The 19,121-nt window shown below is 38.3% G+C and overlaps 1 protein-coding gene across 1 annotated transcript in view; it reads left to right on the forward strand.

The window, feature by feature from the left end:
* Nucleotides 1–19,121, forward strand: part of Scgdelta (sarcoglycan delta) — a 242,347-nt gene that overhangs the window by 19,782 nt on the left and 203,444 nt on the right. The window lies entirely within an intron of this gene.

A 19,121-nucleotide genomic window follows, 5' to 3' on the forward strand; every position in this document is an offset into this window, starting at 1 on the left:
CTCCTACTACTGATATTGTGTTTGTTGAAGACGTAACAAATAAAATACACAGATAAAAATACAGTCAATGGCTTTTTCAAAATGGTGCGTAATTTGTCACTTTATTAAACATTCAACTGATCCTTTAAATTCAGCCCCTGCTTAGGAACAGATATGTTTATAAATTTTTGTTTGAGAATATGAAAGAAGGGATCATTTTGTGGGCGTTGTTGGTGTATAACATTGACATATATCTCTACAGGGAAATAAACTGTGAATGTATGAAGTGTATTGAAGTTGTTGAGGTTAGGATGCAGAGGTTGTCTCCTCTGATGTTCGTGGTAAACCTTCGGGCTCGGTAACAGCAGATAATTTCTTAACCACTTAAAATCTGTCTAGTACTCCAGGATGACTCTGTACTATTTAATTAGTAAATGTTAATATACTGAGTTGAGACGATAAATTTGGGGAATAAATGCCAACATTATGTTCAGAATCTTTCATATTTCAATCTCCTATATAAACGAACGAAGACTAAATTGTACAAAAATGTAGTTTTATTATTTTTTTGTAGGCTTTAGCGTGTGGAACGTAGTTTCTTACCCTAAAGGAGGAACGTACATTGATTTTAATTTCAAACGGAGTGCTGAGAAAAATGTTTTGCCCCAATGGAAGGTGTGAGAATTTCATAATTTGTAGGTCTTTACTCTTCACAAAATATTATTGAGATGATCAGATCAAGGAAGATGGGCAGGAAATATAATACGCTTGATGGAAATGAGAAATGCATATTTATGATCAGAAGAACTAGAAGGAAGACATAGGAGTGGTTGAGAATATAATACTGAAATAGATCTCAAGGAAAGGCATGAATTTATGAATTGAATTCATCTCTAAGAACACAGAATTTCTTGATAGGAATAGCCCGTTTGGGAGTCTGCAAAAAAACAAACAAACAGCGGTTACGTTTGTGTTTAGAATGGGACGTGAGTGCTGTAGATGAAGAACCATATTTTGAACTTGTTTCGATGTTATTCTGAGCCGGGTTATAGATGACGCCAATGTTGTAACAATGGGTCGACTTTCTACCGGCCGTGACTAAGATCGATTGCGTTGTATTGTTGAGCGGTCAGGTCGCATTGTGCTCCTTCTCGTAGAGGGAGGGGCGCTGGATTGCTTTGGAAAGGAATACGGGTTGCGATTGTTAAGAGAGAAAGAAAAAAGTGCATTTCGTGAAGTACAACTTCTATTGAGAAGTGGAAATGAATAGAACGCGCAGGTCCGTGGATCGAATACCGTAGCATACAACTCAGAGTGTCACTTTCACACGTTGCTGAGAAACATGGTCATTGTATTCACAATAGAAATAACGCAAGGTTAAAGGATGACTTGCAAAGTTGTGTTCCTAAAATACTTTTAATTCATCAACCAATCAGCGGTTAGCACTCAGTCCACCAACCAACCAAACAAACAAACAAACAACAAACTATGTCAATCAACCATTTAGCCACCCAAACAACCAATAAAGTATTCCACTAACTACTCTTTTAAAGAATAATTAAAGTCATTTAATCAATCATACTCTGCAAAGTACTAAACCAATGTCACAAACATTCAGTACCACGAAAGGAAAGCGGTCATTATTGTGCTGGGTGTCACCCAATGTGTACCTTGCCATTTCTCAATGTTAACCAGAGACATGGAATGTAATTTCACCTGGACCGTTGAAGACGCACGGCGGCAGAGAATCAATTCCAAATCGCATCTCGTGTTGCGTCACAACTCAGTAATCAGATTAAAAGATTTCGACACCAGAAGTCAGATGTCTCACACTTGCAATGCAGATTCATGTTAAGAAGCTCTCAGCTACTCGTTTCCTCTCAAAGAGACTTTACGATTTCGTATTCCGACAGATGTCTTAAACTTCTCATCCGGGTGGTCAGACTCTCCGCGGGGCTCGATTCTGGCTGTAAGAGGCCTTATTCCAAGTGTTACTTGCGAAGAATTTGTAACTACATTTTAGAACGCTACGCTAAACGTACCGGTAATTAAAGTTACTAGTGGAATTCACATTGAAATTTAAACGGGAACTTGAAAGAGGTGTAATGTATGCGACACAAAGCAGCGTTGAGGACAGCTAACTATCGTGGATTTTACATATATGTGTTTTAATTGATATAAATGTACATTTTTTGTAAACCAGTTTCTGTTTTGAAATAATGTCTGCTTATCTGCGAACAATGGATGTACTACTTTTTTCTTATCCACTGTAATGTATTTTGAGCTACAAGCTATGCTCTGAAGTATTATTCTAGGGTAACAAGCCAGTAGGAACTTACGCCCTTTGGTCCTCGTTGTTCATGATTGCGCATCAAGCCCCAGGCAGTAATATGAGTTACTTGGACTCAGAATTCTCTCATAATCGGGTCTCATTATTTATCCGTTCATGTTAAATCGGTTTTTCGTCTACAGACGAAGAGAAGGAGGGAGGGAGGGAGAAAAAGAATAAAAATTTGACTACAAATAAAAGGAAGCGCACGTATATAACCTCAATATTGAAAACTGGGATCATTCCCAGCAGACTGGTCATTTAGTGTAACAGCGGCACAGGGCACTGCTGGACGTTTGTCTGTATCCTACGTTTTTTCATTTTATTTAGCTGATTTTTATGAACAAAGTAGAATTAGAAAGAGATTATAAATGATGAACTGAGAAAGATGTACAAGGGAATGATGTAATGTTTTACGACACTGCCACAACATTTTCCTGGAGAGATTGAAAGAAATCACAATAAATGTATATAGACTATTCTGCATCTCAGTACCGTATGAAGGTGAATGGTGAGTTGTATTCGTTCTGTAAACGTTTGAGACAATGATTGTATACTGTATTTGTACTCTTCGGCATTGCCAATTTTCTGAAGTAAATTTGAAATATATGACGTTTCAGGAGTTCGATCTAGTCCTGTCGTAAAATGTCTGATTGACATTGCAGCTTAATTACAGATCTTTTATTGCCTTTATAATTTTTTTAAATTTTAAGATCCCAACCGTTGCCGTTGATTTGAAAACAAAAATAAAATATCTGTCAGTGCAACAAGACTGTCAACTCCCGAAACGTCACATGACGTATATGAAATATATCTTAGATAATATGCCATGTAAAATGTAATAATGGTATAGTGGTCAGTTACACGCTCCGTTTATCTTGGGTCAGGGATTTTTCTCTTGAACACTGGACCATATTCAGATTTCCATCCATTAGGTATGGGAGGTACTTTTACCAAACGGGAATCGAACTGTAACCGCAATGAATAAAAACAGGAACGATGATTTTTTTTATTTCTGCAGGTCAGCGTGTTTGTAGAAGTTATTAAAACTAGAAAAGTCTTCAGAACACTTCAAGTTTTCTTATTAACCACGTTTATAGGGGGAGACCATGCCCACGTATTATGGCAGCATCATGTCGGATGTCTTAATAAAATAACATTCGGGAGTTGTTACGAATGTAATGGTTTAATTAATGTTTTCCGAGTCTCAGTTTGTTACAAATGTAAAAATAAAGTTCACTGATTTATACTTGATATAGTTACGTGGCTTCTAAGAATCGCTGATTATTAAGATCTGTACTCCACTTTTGTGTTCCACATACTTTGCAACGTTCAGCAAAACTCAGTTTCCTCCACAGAGTCGATTTAACGTATTCCATCTCATTTTGTGAATAAATAGCAATTATTTTCTAAGACAGTAACCAACTGTTCTTTATGATGCTCATTCATTTGGTGAAAATTATGGATCATTGCCAGAATTTTTTTATTGAAATAGAATTTACTTCGGACCAGAAGCCTTAGTTGCACCACTCTAACTCGATTGTCAGAGCCTTGTTTTTGACAAACGGGTGCAAAGTGTGAATTTGAGGTCAGGCTTTATATTATGCATCTTGGACAAGCATTTTAGTGGATTTTTTGTCCCTGCAGGCGATTTTCAGGGCAGTGCCTTGAACCAGGACATGACTGCGTCTTTCCGATTCCTTTTCAGACGCCTTAGTAATCGCCCTATCGTCTTGTTGTACGCTGAATGAGCTCTGTCGGTGATGCAGTATCGCTACTTAACCTACGAACCAAACTTTTAAATGTTTTGCCGAATGATCGGCCTACGTGTTAATGGCATTTTTCTGTGATGTTCTGATGCGTTTCACACACATTTTTGAATATCTGAAGAATATGCGAGAGTTAAGCCGCTCTTGTCCGCAGACGATAAGGTGAAGTAGCGGGGAAATATCGGCCATTCACCATAACCCTCACAAAGGAAAGGATTGATTGGAAAAAAGTCGTACGGTATTGGCTAAAAAAACAGTATCCGAAAAACAAACAAGATCATGTCTTCATTGCACGGCTGGGTGAATCCCCGACACGCTATCCTTGCCTGCTCAATCGCAGGAAGTGGCGTCGTACCAGATATGGACATTGTTTCAGTATTGTTCGTACTGTTGGTTGATTCCGTTGGCCAATCAGTTTCTTAGATTGAGTACATGGTATCTAGAGTTTTATCCTCGCTTTGGACATGGATTTTGTCCTTATAATTCAGCATTGTCCTGTGATAGCAGGAGCCTTGTGATTTCCTGCTCCACGATTCAAGTAGTCGTAACGTTTATGTTTATTAAATTTTCTTGGTTTAATTCCGTTACATTGTCGATTCTTTCACTTGTCATTTGTTGATCTTTCCTCCTTCTCTTTCTCGTAGTTTCGTATACTTTAATTTGTTTCTCCTTTGGGATTTTATTCCCTTTATTTATTGCATTATTAATTATTTATTTCTAATTTCATTTTGTTATTTAATCAGGGCCTTTAACGCATCTACTTCTCTTCACCAACTTCAGAGTTTATTTCCTGTTACTTCTCAGCCATATTTACCACCACGTGAAATAGCGGCGCAGTCATAGTTTGCACTGAGATGCCCCAGAAATGACGTCACTTGCAGTTTGAACCAAGCCGCTTCCGGACGGTGAAATGCATCGGAGAAACATTTTTTGAAAGCTGAGACATAAAGGGAACATGAAACATTGCACTCCTTTGTCTCTGCAGATAATTTTTCCCATGTCATTTCTAGCGGACCATTAAAACAGACCCTGGAGCCTTACATCCTGGGAGCATAATTACACAGGGAGCAACTTTGTAAGCTTCCTGTCGTCTTACTTGTATCTTGCTTTGTCGACTACATAGAACGATGAACAGGAAGTGGCCGTGGCTTATTTTAAGATAATTTTTCTTTCAAGGATGTGGGGTTTATAAGCCACTTCAATTTCCCTACCTTTAAGAAATGCAGTGACCCGACCCTAAAACTTCGTATCCTTTTCTTGACCATTTCGACGTCGCCGCACTATTTAAAGGCTCAAAATACTGGGCGTAAACAGAAATAATTACACAAATTTTTAGTTGCTTAAAAAACGAAGAAAGGGAATATATTAAATTATAAATTAACAGCTTTTCCACTTGTTATTAAATGTAATATAATAATAATAATTGGTATGTAATTTAATAAAATAATTGTGTATGTTAATGTGTATACAAGCCTCGGACCACCAGTTAATTAAGTCTGAAATAGGGTGTGGTTGTTTGAACAGGCAGGTTATACGACAGATTGGCAATTGATAGGTAAACAGACACGTAGGTGGTGATAGTATTTTCTGTGTTTAATATACGTTTTGAAAGAATTATGACATTTTACAGTTTAGCTATGTTGTCATCTTTAGTTAGACATTGAAGCAAGTGAAAGGAGGATGTGTGAAGGAAACAGAGGAAAACTACGAAAAATTAATCACGAACAGCACAATGTAAAATTGAAGTTATAATTGATTGAAAAACTTTCCATGATACTGGAAATATTATTTGAGGAAAGTCTACATTACACTGGTTATGCTCCAAGTTAACTATCAGGGCCAGCTTTCTTGTAAAAATTAATTTATGTAAAAAATCCTTGAGCTAACATAAGTAGATTAAATGTGGAAGGATGAGATAGTAGGCACATATAGCTTGTGAATGCAAGAAATGCGTACGACATTTTGGTTGTAAAATCTTAAGAAAACACTGCTGGGGGAGCTAGGAGCAGACTGATAGTCAAGTGGCACTGAGATAAATAGATCGAGTGGTTGTGAACTGGATAGAACTGACACCTGATAAGAATCAGTGGTGGGCTTTTGTAATCACTGCGATGAAATATCGGCTTTTGTAAAATGTGAAGATTTTTTCTATTACCTGTACTCTGTTCAAGAGATGCTTGGAGTTCGTCAGACCCAAATGTCTGCTTGTAACAGAAAGTATTCGGATACAGAGGAACTGACCCTTGACCTCAAACGGTAGCTTATCCAGTGGTACCTGGCGGAGAAGTTCACAGCGTCTCGTAGAGATGTCAGGAGAGAGTACAAACGCTGGGTAAGGCTCCGTATTTGCGCCGGATTATCGCTCAACGGTGGCTTAACGATTAATGTTGACTGCTTATGCTAGCCGCCTGTCAAAGAGTGACATTTGTGGTGGAGATCCGAGTTGTTCTGCTCTTCATTACGTCACCACTGACATTAACTAATTATCTTGATGACCAACGAACAGATCAATATACAAATAAAATAAATTACTGACGGTCGTTAGTCAAGATATTAATTAAAGAATTCAGTGCAACCTAATGTGACTGACTTTGAAAGTAACTGAATAGCTAACCAACCGAAAGACTGACGTACGGACGGATGGAATAACTGATTAAATAGGCTCATAAGTCACTAAAGTCCAGGTTCAGGGCCTGTTGTTTAACTACTTAGGCCTAAATACCTGAATTAAACATTACTGGCTAGGTTTACAATCATGCGTTTTATTCAGGCACTTGAGTAGATGAAGAGAAGAAGGCCATGGTTTTCTTTATGTTACATGATCCGGCTTTCCGGGATAAATCCTTTTTTGTCCCAATATTTCCATATGATAACAGAAATGGTCTTATAAGTTATTAGCGTCAAGTGTCCTCCGTATTAACTACCCAGCCAGTTGACTGATTTATATGAAACTTGGTGTTAACATATTATTATTTAGTGCCACCTAGTTTCTGCACTGTTTAATACTGTAGCATTAATAATTCCAACATGACGGACATGAGAAGTGTCACTATCTCTGACCAGCATGTATGTTATAATAAGTCGTATCTTTGAATAGTAATAATCTTTCTTTGACATTTTGTTAGAATACGTATAAATTGGCAACATGGCGAACGAATGAAATCTGCACTTGGCTTCCGGTTTGACTGCGATATCTAATGAACCACCGGGGTTGGGCATGTAAACGTCGTTATGGACACATATTATAAACACACGATGTGTTAGAATGTAAGTCTTATACTTTGCATAAGAATTTTTTGTTTCGTATAAATAGAATTACGAGCAAGATAACGGCAGGATTCTGTACTGCAGAAATGGAACACCAAGTAGTATAATTTATAATTCTTCCTAACCTCACTATACAGATGAAAATTTTGAAGTGAAGCAGGCGTCGTAAGCTATATCCAGAACTTGTTATGCCCATATTTTTGTAAGTGATAATTCTACAGAGACGCATGTTATATCAGCAAACCGTGTGGGTATATTTAAATTAGGCGCATGCCTACCTGACTCATTAACAATGATAAACGCCGCTAAAAAGCAGGCACGCCATCATAAATTAACCTATTGTTAGAGTTTTACAGAACGCAGAATTCGCTTTTAATTGCTGCAGTAAAGCGGCCTATATTTTGACTCTTCATCGCACCAGCATTTTTGATTCACGGTATTTACTCCATAAAAAAATGCAAGTTGTGCACAGCGACGGACAACCCACAGCTCTCGAGCCTCAGTGTGATCTTCGGGTTCCATAAAAGCTCGGAATTTCTCATCCAGCAGAATAACTATCACTTTCCAAAGGAAGACCCTGCGTAAGATTGAGGTTTTCACAGCGGTGAGTATGAAGATTTATATCTTCTGGGTTGTTGCGCTGTGTAGTCTGGTCAAGGTTTACCAACGTTTCAGAGGTCATACTGCCTCCGTCATCAGGGCGATTCTTAGTATGAAGATTTCTGTCTTCTGGGTTGTTGCGCTGTGTAGTCTGGTCGATGTTTACCAACTTTTCAGAGGTCATACTGCCTCCGTCATCAGGACCCTGATGACGGAGGCAGTATGACCTCTGAAACGTTGGTTAACATCGACCGGACTACACAGCGCAACAACCCAGAAGACAGAAAACTTCAAGACCCTGCGCTTTGAAAGTAATGTGAGCGTATATGACGTCTGAAAGAACAAGTGTTCTGCTACTCGGAGTGACGTTCCGAGCGCAGCGATTTCTAAATCACAGTTATCCGCGTAATGGTCGTGTTCTTTATTGTTCGTTAGTGTGCATGGTAATTGGGCTATAAATCACGGCTTGGTGTGGTGGCTAATTGATTTGCGGTGTTTAGCGACGTTCTGTACTAGATCACCAGCAGGTCTGCCTCGTATGCAGTGCCGACCGCACTGAGGTCATATAAAAATTAAAATTCTGATTCAAAATCTGTACATATTCGTTGGTTTACAGTTCGTATATGGACCGAACATCAGCTACAGACGTTATATAGTAGAGGAAAATACGAGAGGATGATTAATGATGAATTGGAAAGTTGAGACATTGTGGTCAATTTTAAGATTTCATCCAGGTATTTTGTTTGAGTGGCAGAAAAAAGATAGAAAACTCAAGACAGCGGATGTTTCTTTCAAGACTTGAACCGGATACCTCCCGAATACAGCTCAGTCGCCTTAGCGCCGAGGCAAAATGTTCCTCCGTTTGTGCTGGATGTGCACACCAACATAACTTTTCCTGTTGATACCGTAATGATATTAGGTTAGCTCAGAGGTTCCCAAACTTTTATACCTTGCGCTCCCCTTAACACATTTCATCAATTTCACATCCCCTTTCAGACTAAGTGCAAGCAAACAGATTTGACATAAAATTTAGCTGTGAGTATAAATTTTTTATAATTAGTACATATTATTCAATGAATTTGATTTAAAAAACTGTAATAAGATATACGCTTCATACCTGAATTAGTGGGATGGATGTGATTGCTTCTGTGAACATAACTTATACTGAGGTTGGAGTTTTGAAATGGTCGCTCTAAGATCGTTTTCCAGGTTCATCATAGGTATAATTAGACTTATATTGCCGTTTACTTCCTAAAACCGCCGATGCTCTACGAGTCTGAATTCTACAGAACTATAAGATGACTAAACTGCCTCAATCAAGCTAAAGATGTTAAAAATGTTTCTTCATATTTCGTTAAAAAAGTTTTTCATACAAACACCCCCCCCCCCCCCAGAAAACCACTCTTGCTCCCCCCCCCCCCGAGGGGGGCGCGCCCCATACTTTGGGAACCTCTGGGTTAGCTATAGGATGTAAATTACGAAGTCCCGCCCTCCCGTCTTGTAATATCCACCGATATGTAGTTACCGCAAATCTTCCCTGTGACGCCAAATTTTTTTCAGGCGTTTGTACTTATAATTTTCTCTCAATGTAACAGTTTTCACAAATAAATAAATTAAATGCAAAATTACGATAGCCTGTGTTAGGCCTCTTTGGCCTCTATATTTGCAGGCTGCGTAGACACACACACGGCTTATATAGCCTATAGTTGTAGAAACACATTGCGGTGCTTAGGTAAAAATTAGAAATATGTTAACGAAAACTTCGAACGTCTGAATATAGCCTATTGCTCTCTTCGAGAATTCTCATAGAATAAATGCGAAATCGAACCTACAACCAGTTGCATTGTAGTGTTAATCGCGCACCCAGGTATGAGTAGCAACAGTGGAAGGTTACATTTTTAAAAATTATATACAAAGGCAGTCCACGCAGCGTCTGGTTTGCGAAGTGTTCTCTACTAAGAATGGTTTCCGCGAAGATATAAAACTGTCGCATCTGCTAGACGGCGGTGAATACGTGCTTAAAAGTGCAGACATTTCCATTTGATTTGAAAACCACTTGTTTTTCAGACAAAGCACAGTAAGTGGCTCGGGGTTGGGAGTTGGGGTGATAGCAATGAAAGGAAAAAGATGATCAGATCTTCATGTGAAGATGGCTGTCTTCTGGCTTGTTTCGCCTTGTGGTCTGGTAGAAATTGACCTACATTTCAAATGTGCTTGCTGTTTCCATCGTCAGGGCGATGAGTAAGAATCGAGCGGATGGTGGCAGCAGGTACCTCTGAAACGTTGGTAAGCGGGCACAAAAACCCACAGGACAGTCATTTCGTACTCACCTCCGATAGAAATCTTATTGTTTTTGCACTGAATCAGGGAGTAGAATATGTTTTCATGACTGTCGCATCCCTAACAATTACTTTCATTTGGTTATCATAACCTGAAATAAATTATCTGGCACAAATGTAGAATCCAGCGAACTCGGATTTGTTGGTAAGATTTTTAGGTGCTCGTTTTCTTATTATTGGCGCTGCAATCTTATCGGGACCACGGTTTACAGACTTGTAATGTTTTATAAACTCTCGTTATGACAAGGTGAATGACTTCTGGGATGAAGGATCAGACAATTGTAGAAGATGAGACAGGGTAAGGATTTGAAAGATAATGGTGATTTATTTTAAAGTACTATAATAGTATGCGTGAAATGACTCAGCATTAGCCCTGTTTCAGAAGCGATAGTAGGTCACTCATTCTAAATTCCAGTCCGGTACATCCTGAATGCAAGTCAGACGAGTTATCGGGGCTCCAATGCAATCAGTGTCTTAGGGTTCAAGTCATAGCTTGTGACAAGTAATATTCAGGTCAGACTGGAGTTAAGACTTACGAGAGGAATCGTCTCATATCCGGAATGAAACACCGAACTTTCTGCTACTTGTTCTACTACTGCATATACACTTAGCAGGCATCAATTCCGAATTGACTCAAACCCCAAACCCCCCAACCGCTACTTGAGACACTGCTACATGTACCCTTACATTCAGCAAGCATTAATTCCGAGGGTGGTTGTACGAGTTCACAGGGTGGAAGGGGGTCACCGACTAGATGCTCGCTGCCTCTCCATTAAATATTAACTACACTTAAAAGCGATGCTGGAAGATTACGCCGGAGAAAGGGTTTACTTGGAGTTGTGCGGGCTGCATACACACGGTCCCCGCAAAAGGCCCGGTGCTCAATTCAGTGCATCCAGTGAACGTGTCAGTCTGACCGAATGTTTCATATTCGAAAAGCTTAACGAATATCGATAAAATTTAGTATGTGAACTTGTTGAGGTGATCAAACCAAAGAAGATGAACATCAGATAAGTGAGTCTGTAGCACGAAGTGGGAGAAATGATAAATGTAAAATGTATATAAATATGAAGATTTCTGTCTTCTGGGTTGTTGCGCTGTGTAGTCTGGTCGATGTTAACCAACGTTTCAGAGGTCATACTGCCTCCGTCATCAGGGCGATGAACCTCTAAAACGTTGGTGTAAATCTGCCAAACTAAACACCGCAACAGCCCAGAAGACAGAAATCTTCATCGCCCTGATGACGGAGGCAGTATGACCTCTGAAACGCTGGTAAACATCGACCAGACTACACGGCGCAACAACCCAGAAGACAGAAATCTTCATACTCACCGCTGTGAAAACCTCAAATCATATATAAATATTAGTTGGCAATATTCAAAAGACACGACTTGAAACGTGGATGTTACAGAAAGTGAGTACGGGGTTGTGGACAGGATTCATTATTCGAAGCACGAAAATTACGTAAATAATAAGATCATGGTTAATGTTTCTTGGGAAATAATCGCTGTTTCTTTCTGAGGAACATGTAGATACACTATGTGAGCAAAACGCAGAGTTATTGAATCTTAGTACAGGTGGTACATAAAGTTGTCACAGCGCTTTAAAGGCTTAATCTGTCTCAGATCAATAACGAGCTCTTGTGAACACGGTAATAATCCTTCGGGCTTCACAAAATAGGCGCGGAATTTATTAACTGGCTGAGCAACTGTTAGCCGCTCAAGCACCCTGTTCTATCGAATTTTCTGTCGTTAGTAGGATAGAAGTCTTCTTATTTGCAGAGCGTGAATTTTAGGCCCCCTTACACTTTTATCTTTAATTTATTGATGGAATCAATTTTAATTACAAGAATCCGCATGACACTTCCTTTGAATGATTGATTTATTTGCTTCTTAATTCTAATTAACATGTTACACAGAAATTACGTAGATCCTTATTTCTGAAAGTACGGCACGCAAATGTACCATTATAGAGGCAACATTTGAACGAGTAAACATGTCAGTATCTGAATATTACACTGTCGGATGATTCTAGATTTCAATTGTGATTTTCCAACTGTTATTGTTCCGTTTAATGTTGTTAATCTCATCCATAAAAAGCTTCCAGAAGAGTTTTATTTTCCCACAATCTTGAATTCGTAACATTAGATAATCGGGTTTCACACAGGATCACTGCATCTCCATTTCACACGCTGCAAAGGCTCATCTTGTGGGCAGAACGTGCGAATTTATTTATAATTGATAACGTCTCGGTAAATGCTCCCGAAATGAACCACTGTAGCACCATCCTTGCAACAACTGTTGCTATTTATTATTCTGTCCTTGTTTCTTTATTTCTTTCTCGCGTCTGACGTGTTCCGTGGGACTCAGCAAAGTAAGTATGGATTCTGGAATCCCATTTGGATGAAACATACTATTTATTAAGAACGGCTTTATGTGCAATTCCGCTCGCTACGTCATATTCCTCTTCTGATCTCCAACCAGATTCCTTACAGTACTCGTATTAGTTACCCATCCTCCACTAGTAGTGAAGCATTAGATTAGAATACCGACATAGAAAGACAGAGCAAGTGAACCCATAGAAAACCACCCTAAATACGTTACGTCTGATGCACTTTACCCTGCAAAGTTGAAACAAGAATATGCTTTCTTCACTTACCAGAATAAAGCCATCAGAATACCTTGTTGTAATTTATGTATCTGCATTACTACCAAAAGCGTTCTTTTTCACAGATATAATTATCATTCTGTATAAGACCTGATTCATACGTAGGAACAGTAGAAACTCCTGCGCTTGTTTGTGGATCGCGATAGTAACGAGGCAAAACCTTTATACCGATCCTGTCATATGGATCTAACAAGGACAAATTTCTCACGTTTCTATTGGCTTTAACGAAATAATATGCCTTAAGAACAGTGATATTGAAGTTTTAAGTAATGATGGTTGATCATGCTGTATTATTGGACAGACTGTTTAGTAGAATCACTTTGATGGATTCTGCAAAAATGAAGTAGGTCTAAATGTACGCATACAATAGGTGTTAACACGGTCATGCATGAAAATAAAATAATGTGGCCAGTGAACGAAACCAAGAAGCAAGATAAACTTCTGAATTGCTGTAGATTAATTCATAACTACACAGGTCTACAGTATACGGTAATTGATACTGACAGCGTCTTTAAATAAACTACAAAGGAAAGTAAAACATACTCCATTGAACAAAGCAGTTTATGGGAGCTGAGAATTGCTAATCTGCTCAAGAATTTTTCTGCTTTGAATGGAAAAGAAAATTCATTACCCTTCTCATGACAGGTCGTCACAACACCCTATCCTGAACCAGATACGTTCAGTCTACACCATATTTTTTAAGAGCCATTTTAATATTATCCTCTCATGTGCCTCTAGATAAGAGCAATGATGCATTCATGATAACGTCGTGCTAAATATTATTGTGTGTGTGTGTGTGTGAAAACATTGTGACCTTCAAAGTGTTTGTTAACTTAGGACAGAACAAACAGAAATTTTGCACAAAGGGATATAAATATATTAAGCTATCTTCACTACCAACTTCTGTATTCAAACGGAGGCTGTTGAGACGTCAGAACTTGCGCTGAGTAAGCGCATTAGTACATACGGCCTTCCAGCACAGTGCCTGTGGAAGCTTTTGTATTGAAATTTGAACTGAGCCGTCCTATTGTTTGTTAAGAAAAATGTAGTCGAACTATGAGAGAGTGTTTTCACATAAGCCATTCTTGCTCTAGATTATGATAAGCTTGCATATGGTATTGTGGTAGGATCACTTACATGTTCAGTCAGTGTCTTTGTGGTATGGTAGACAAACGGAATGAAAGCCGTAAGTTTGTAACATAATTTTGTCATAAGTACACTCCTCCATTGGCATTTTCGTTTTGGCTGTGCAGCACAATTTAAGTTTTCCCATCTTATATCTATATCCGGTTTGAGTCCTTGAATTCCGACTATTTTGACTAACCTTTTTCCTAGTTTTATTCATTCCCTCCAATTAAATTTTGAGACAATTTACGATAGACTTTTTCTAAGAATGTTGATACGTTACATTTTTCTATGTTACACGTCCGCCCAGTTCATAAAAATTTGTAGTTTAAGAGTACTTTAGATATAGTCTTTTCACAGGCCGATCTACCAAATGTTTAAAGGATTTTAAATAAACATTACAATTAAAAGGACCAAGAAGACATCTTCACCGCTGTGAGGACCTCGAATCTCACAAATTTTCTTTCTGACACATATTTCCCTGATCAGTGTTCTCAGACGAAATCGATCAGACCCGCGTAATACAAGTACAATCACAAGTAGTTTTACCTATGTTTTAATCCTCGGTGACTTAAGAATTAGACCGGTAGACAATGTTTTCAGTACAGTAGCCTTTGTCTGAAATGGGACCTAGAGTAACGGAGATCTGCTTTTATTGAACAAGTGTAAAAGACCAGTGACTAAAGTGCACTTACACGCTGATATTAAGAGGAAAAGAATCTGTGCTTCCTGAAATTTATCTGAAGGACAACATTCTTGTCAAAATGGGGAAGAAATGAGACTAACTGTCAGTAGAATACCTCAATCGACTACTGAAGAAGATGGAAAAGAAAGAGGAAAAGAATATCAACATAATTGGAACTATAAACTGATCAGTAACAGCGCAGCATAAATTTCTGGCTTATAGTTTGAAATATTAATGCATTAGGCGTGTGCTATTCAGCATTCCTTTCAGACTAATTAACTGGCTGAAGATAATTAAATAGCTAATTATGTAAATAATTTACTAACTCAGATAAACTTTTGTAATAGTTGAAAGTTTGATTGTAGCTCAGGTAGTGAAGCCATTTGTACTCTCTGTGAAAATCAAAGGTTCATTTTCGTGTTAACAAAAGTCCGTCAATGACATTAACCTGAAGTAGTTTAATCCACTTTACACTCTAACATTCTAAGTTAAATTGTCCGCCCGTTGGTGCCAAATGTTTCAAGCTGTATCTCCCCTTGAAATTTCCGACTAATTACCATCTTCCCGCCGTGACTATCTCATCCATCTTGATTTACTAATCATAACAATAGTAAGTGAGCACTATAAAACTCCACATTATATAATTTGTAAATTCGACTTTGAGGTGAGAGCCGCTTGGAATGTTTGGTGTTAACCAACGTTTCGGAAAACATCGCAGTTGGCGTTTTAAAGGTGGGTATGAGATGGGGTCAATTCGGAAGGTATTTTATATGGCAGGCAGCACTCCTCATTATGAAGTTTTATACATTTCACTGTTTTTCGTTTTTAGATCAAACGCAGATTTTCTGATACAGAAACATTTTCAGGTCTAGCAGAATTTCGTTTAAGCAGGTTCTTCTAGAAGACGGTTGAAGCTGATTTATATCCTACGGACTTGATACCAAGCCGTTGACTGTTTTATAATTCGATATAATCAGTTCCCCGGTGTGCAGGCAGTCCGAACAACATCCATTTAAGTCAGATGCCGATACAGCGCCATCTATTTGATGCGTCTTCCACGTCTCGTTGTCTCAGATCCCACTCCGCCCCCTGCAGTGGAGGCAGATTCGAAACCTATTTTTATCGTTCACACTGCAAAATGTTCAACACTCTAAATACCCCTCACTCCGCCCCCTGAAGGCAAAGGTTTTGCCGCTCCATCTAAGTCGCCCCCAAGGAATCGTGAGCCATCACAAAATCTAACGGTTGTTGGAGTCCATCCTGAGGATATTCACGGCACTGGTGAATGTAAAAGTGGTTTAAAGTCGTCATAATTAGTTTACCCCGGGATCAGAGATTCTGTATAGAAATACACATAATTTTAAGTTGATGATACTGTTAATTCCATTGTTTATCTTTAAAGTGATTAAGAAAAACAGGTTGATTCTAAATTGGGCAATCAAAGCATGAGACTACTTGCGAAATCTAGACGTAGATGAGAGGACAATATTGAAATTAACATTAAAAAATTTAGTGGTTTAGTGTAGACTGGATTCTAGTGATCAACTAATCGCCATTAACCCTTTCCATGCCACGCACGAGATACCTTGCTTAGAAACACGCTGCTTACGAAAATCAGTAAAAGAAATGTAGTTCGCCAGTTGCTAGTTGGACACAAATTGTACATTACGGTGGAGAAAGACAAAATAAAATGAGATGTGAAGTTTCCACGGAGTGATAGTTCAGATTGTTGTTTCATGGGTCTTACACCGACCGGTCTTCTCTTAGAATTTACTTCTACCTTAAACATGGAGGCGGTATGTTCCTCTCACAAGCCTGCACGTTGTCGCAACCCATAAGACTACAATCTGGAAATGAAATTTATTTTAAACGGAACGAGCATGGAGAGAGAAAACTTCAGTTTAAGCAAACTTAACCTCCTGCAAAAACTTCATTCTCTAATTTCAGTACTCAGACAATTTTGCTTATATTATAATGAAATTAAGAATTATTACGTCATCACGTACGTTTGCGTGTCGTTCATAATAATTACAGAGCAAACTGACGGATTTTTATGACACTTGGTATGAATGTCATGCCACTAGAAGCAATCTGATCTCGGTTTCCTGCCATCAATAATACCAACATGATGACTGTCAGAATTTGTGAGTTCGGAGCGACACAAACGTCATTTTTTGTAGTGTTCTGCAATTTTATTCGAAGACCATGAAACTTTTGATAAGGCTTTTGCTCGAAACTTATAATTACCTTTCGGTTTGTTGGTGGTAACTAATAAACACGGCTTTCTCAACAGGCTGCCCGCCGAGATGTATCATTCTGCCCTGATTGTTGTTATTGCAATGGTCAATGAGTGTGAGGACGAGTAGTATAAGACGCGTTTTGTTAACGTTTTCAGTACATGACAGCACTTGCAGCTGTGAACTTGCGTGTTTCTAAATAAACACCAAATCAAGCACTAGATCGCATTTTACTAATGGTGGAGGGGAGTATGCAGACAGGAATATGAAAAATTAAACATAGTATTGAAAGATTAATTAAAAGCTGTACTAAATATATCAGTAATGACGATTTTATAAACAAAATTATTGCAATAATACAGTTAATTTGTTATCGTTTTTAATGAATTTCTGCCATTTTTAACTTGGCCAACGAAAGGTCGAATGTGGCACCAGGTCTAGAAAATTTGAGAATCATTGTGATAAATCATTCGAGCTGGACAAGTGAAATATTGTGTGGAGAACAAACATAAACACGCCTGCAAATTGTATGTTAATAGTTTTTCAGTTTGAACAATTCACGCATGGCACGGCGCGGAAATTTTAGGTGATATGTAACAAATGTAACGTAGTCGGAATTTGGACTAGTAGAAATTATGTTAGCTGTAGTACCATCAGTTTTAACGCTCACCAACTCTGACTTCTGCCTACAGAGTGTATTGTAATTGTGAGTTTCGTATGTATGATTTTCAGAATAAATAGCACGTATTTCCCGACAAAGCATCAGCCAGTTGATCTTTGTAATATAGCCTATTGCTTTTTTTGAGGTAGTGACTAAATTTTAAATACTATTTCATTTAACTTCGTCATTCGGAGGGCTATGTATATTTCCTGGTGTATTATGTACGATGTCCTGATGTCCCCAGTTAGAATCTATTTTCCTTCGTGCTGTATTAATTTATTTTCTTTTTCCTTTTCGTTTCATGGCTTTCTGCATTTTGTATTCCTCTTATATATATTTTTTTCTTTTTCTATTCGTCTTCTTCACTGCTTCCTATTGCCTCACAGGTCATGCAACAGTGTAAATGAAAATTGCCCTCCGTTTTCTCTAATGGCCCAGAATTCTGTTTAAACATAATGGTTTTCAGTCAGATCTTGGGAAACCGTATTTTCGTCACTAAGCCTCCGTCTTTTGGGGAGGAGCTTAGAAACTTCCCTAGCCCCGGACGGATTGAAATTTGATCTCGTATTGCAGCCTAGTCAGTATCTCATGAGAAATTTCCTGCAGTTTCTTTTCTTGCGAATCCACTGCTATCACTTTCAAATAAGCCGTGTCATGTATTTGTTCCTCTCTTATGGCATATTTGCAGTCTACCCTGATAAGTAATACACTCTCTCGTGAGCTATATTCTGTTGCTATATTAATACACTTCGACAAGTTTACATTATTTCCAATTTATCCTGAAACTTCTTCCAAACACAATAGGGACTGTTTTTTTGCTGTGTCCCTTTTATGTGCTATTTCCATGACATGCACAATACGAAAGAATTATGGACAAGTAATGTCTGTCCATCCACATCTCCCCAAGACTGCATAAACGGTTACTGTAAAAGTTGATATTGTTTATCTTTTTTGAAATATGGTTAACAAATTTTATTTCGGCATGTATCAGTCCAGTACAGTTTTTTAGTCTGCAGGTAACCTTAAGTTGAATCGGATGCGCTCTAAGTGCGGTGTCTTGTGGTATGAAACGTATAAACCCGTAGTCACAGTGTTAAGTCTGTTCATTAATTTTGTGTCAAAAACGCAATGAAACTTTCAACCAGTGACAGAGAAATACAACGCAGAATCTGAATCAGTATAATTTAAGGGAACGGACAAGTTTGAATACGTATGGGTAGATCGGATAATAATATTAAAATGGATCTTAGATACGTAGGGAGTAAGACGTGTACTAGATTAATCTACCTCATGTTAAGGCCCAATGACGGAATTTTGCGGGCCTTTGTGTTTAATAAAATATGTGCAATTATTTGGCCAGCCGAGCGAGTATTAGTTTCAGTATTGTTTTATGCTCCGTGGAGTTAGCTTTAAATTTTATGTATGTCAGGTATGTCGTTTATATCAACCTTGTGGACACCCTG

This window comes from Zootermopsis nevadensis, unplaced genomic scaffold (genome assembly GCF_977971745.1).
Source record: "Zootermopsis nevadensis isolate Lab colony 2312 unplaced genomic scaffold, Znev_1.0 Znev_ptg000020l, whole genome shotgun sequence".
NCBI classification, from domain to species: Eukaryota; Metazoa; Arthropoda; class Insecta; order Blattodea; family Termopsidae; genus Zootermopsis; species Zootermopsis nevadensis.